Source organism: Perissodus microlepis, chromosome 14, assembly GCF_051167445.1.
Source record: "Perissodus microlepis isolate ML-2025 ecotype Zambia chromosome 14, ASM5116744v1, whole genome shotgun sequence".
NCBI lineage: Eukaryota > Metazoa > Chordata > Actinopteri > Cichliformes > Cichlidae > Perissodus > Perissodus microlepis.
In genome coordinates, this window is record NC_140474.1 from 16,046,002 (window position 1) to 16,049,609 (window position 3,608).

Genomic DNA, 3,608 nt, shown 5'->3' on the forward strand with positions numbered 1-3,608 from the left:
ATGTTGTTTCAGGATCAACATTGCAAGTGACCAATCAGAATGTTGTGACGTCATACTTTTGCGACTTCGGGAAAAACCGGCGTAAAACAAAAAACTGTACTTAAGCTGCGAGAAACCGCCTCTGTCCACCGATCAACGCACCCTGACCCTAACCCTAACCCTAACCCTTTAATAAACAGTAAGCAGAATTGATATTGTCCTTGCAACATTGGAATTTCATAAATGCACGAATGGCTTGGCGCGCAAAAGAATAACGTCACAACAATGTGATTGGTCACTTGCAATGTTGAACCTGGAACAACATTTTCATGATGGTCTGGGAACAACACCAACACGAGGATATCAGATCATCCGTAATTTGCAATTGCCAGCTGCTCTCTGAGCTTTAGTGAAAGTGCTGAGGCACAGCTTTTACTCTGAAGGCAAACGTTCTCTGTTTCCAGTTTGTGTCGCAGTTTCTCAGGTTTTACTACCTCTTGGCAAGTAGTCAGTACTGCTTTGCAGACAAGTCAATGTCTTCCATCCAAACTAGAGGGGGCTGCTAGCAACCACGCAGTAATAAGCCCCACAACCAGCTTTGCCTGGAAGCAACTGGCAGCATCCAGCTCCAGGGGTATACATTTTTTCCCCTATTGATCGTTGGTTGTATCACATCCAAAATGATGGGCAACTCTCAAGAATTGTGCACATGATGTGATGTGAGACATCTCTATGGGAGAAGAAGAAATCAAACCAGGACACAAAGAAACTGCAGAGGATTTTTCTCCAGAAAGCTTCACCTTTTCAAGCTGTTGTGGAGTTGCCCTCTTAAGCACTGCAATATCACTGAAATGGCAGTGAAGGGCAGCAGGATTTTACACTGCAGCTTGCACCAGGTTACAGAAAGCTGAGCGATGGAGGACAAGCTGAAATGACACCAAACTGTGGCTCATGGCTCACTCCGCTTGCAAAGGCGACCATAAGCAAGCTCACAGAAAATCTTCTCCTTTCATAACAACTTTACAAGGTCATAACTCATAACTCTTTATTAAGCTTTAAAGTTTGCATTATTAGGAGCTTTAGCTGCTTTGAATGACAGGAGGATATTGGTCCCAACTACTTGTAGAATTGGACCTCTGAGCTGTGCTTGTGGTGTTGATCTTTTCTGTAGGATTTTTAATCCAAACATTATTTCACATTATTAAGTACAGAGTATCCAAGAAATCTGTAATCCAGTTTTTGTGAATAAAATTGTACTTTTTATAAGAATCTGTGCATTACTAATTGACATTAATTAGCAGGGACCTGTGTCATGTGATGCATCATTGCAGTAAACCTTGCTAAACAAGCTTGCTAGCATTAGCCAACCAGGCAACTAATACAAACTTTGAGTCAAGGCCTTAAAACGAGCCCAATCAAACCTACTATCTTGTGTCCATCTTTATATACAGTCTATTATTGTCCAGACATGAGAATGTGTTTTATCTCTTTCTACGACTTTTGGCAAGGAAGCGAGTTTACGACAAGATCCAAGTTTTGATCTAGTCGTTAATCACGACAATAGGCCGATCTGTTTGTCTTCGGTGTCATAAGTAATCATATGTTTTAGAGTGTTGAGTCTACCTTTTAAATACATCTGTTCTGGTGTGTTTGTGCACGTCTCTTTATCTTTTACACTAAATCATGTTCAGGTGGGCTTTGTTGTTCCGTTTGCAAAACGCTGGGCTCAGCAGAAACGTCTCTGCCTTGGTTATACTGGAGTGAGATTAAAGTTGCAAACAACAAAGGGATTCATTTCATAGGATCACCACTTTATTGCACATAATTACATTCTCACACCACAATTTCACAGCGTGGCCAGACAATTTACAAGCAGAAGCTTCACAGAAGCTCCACCTCCTCATCTTCCTCCTCCCTTTGTCCTCCTTTTTTTCCCCTTCTTCCTCTCGCTCCTGCTCTTTGTCCTCTCTGTGGGTGATCACACAACACAAGGTCTTGTAGTTAAGGTAACCAGCCGCATCCCGAGGGGAAGTTTATAGACATCAGAGTTTTCTTCTTTCTCCACATTTAGCGTTTTACAGACAGTTGCTGTCAGGTTTGCATCGAAGGATCACGCACGCTGTTAAATCTACAGACACAAACAGAGCTGACTTTTGCCTTTCAATTAGCTCATCAGAACAGAGAGATAAGTGCGGTTATGTATCATTGTCATACTCCACTCTGGCCTCTTTATGCATCCTTTCATCTTTGCTATGCCTGCCTGTTTCTGTCTCTCTCTTCAAGTACCCCTCCTCCTCCTCCTCCTCCTCTGTCTGTCTGTCTGTCTCTCTCCTCTTGTTTTTCTTGTCTACTGAACAGAGACGTGTTGATATGAGGGCCCGCTCGCACGACCACAAGGGAACAAGTCTCTGGTGCTTTTGATCAGCTGCAAGATCAGACATGTCCACCGCTTCCCCCCCGTGTACACTCCAGTGACTGATCATGCAGTATAGTGCAGGCACAGACAACCAAAGATGCACACCCACACATGTTCTCGCTGTTAATCATACAAGCCCGGGCACACACACAATGCAGAGGGCCTGTGGTCCATGTGTCGGCTCTGCTCACATTGGGGTGCCTTGTTTGCTGGACACAAGGGAGCGAGAGCGAGATGGTGTGTGCGATTTCCCCTTTCTTGCCCTTTTTTTTTTTTTTTTTTGCTTTTGACAGTAAGATGGATGATTGCAATCACAGGAGCCATCAGTGAGACAGAGTGGAGGTCTATGGGGCAGTGAGACACAGCCATGGGAAACCATCCTTCAGATTAATGCAACGCGCTGCCATGGGAACACTGTGCTGTTTATTTGTCGAGGGGTTTTGTTGTTTCATATGCATTTTCTTGGCCCCCTTACCTCCCCCCTTCGCGGTGTTTTGATAAACAGAACATGAAAGCTTCCTTATAAAATATGTGCAGGCTGTGTGAGAGGGACAGAGAAGGAGAGCTTTTACTGTTTTACAACATAGCGAGTCTGCAGTAATTCTGCATGTCTCTTTAAACCAGTACAAATGTGACAAATTTCATAGTGATTATACTGGTCTCTTTGAACCCTCCCGAGAGAATGAGAGGCATAGTTTTCACTCCCCAGTCAACGGATGTTTTTAAGAGAAACATCTGTTGCTGCACAAATGAGATTACTGTGTCTCTAGCCAGGGGCCATGTAGGTTATGAATGGCACTGTTACTGAAGAAGGAGCTGTGAAGGATCTTTGTAATAAGCTGCAGCGGGTATTTAAGGGCTTTAAATAATCAAATTGCCTTTTATTCCGAGTATTCATCAAGGCTCACTTTATAGTTGTTCAAAAGTATCTCGACCACTTGTATCTCATATTGATACATCCGATATTTCACCTTGTTGCCAAGCAACGACTCACCTCATCCTCTGTAAACTTGTCAGTCCGTGACATGAGGTGTTATTTCGTGCTGCAGGGGAGCAACGAGGAACAAGAATCACTGTTTCAATCTCTCTGACTTTACATTCTGCCTTTCACTGACTGAGCCTTGCATCATCATGAAACGCCTCCTTTATTGGTCTAATTCGTTGTTATCTGTGTGATGAATTCCTGTGAAGGGTCACCGAGTCTCTGCTGTGA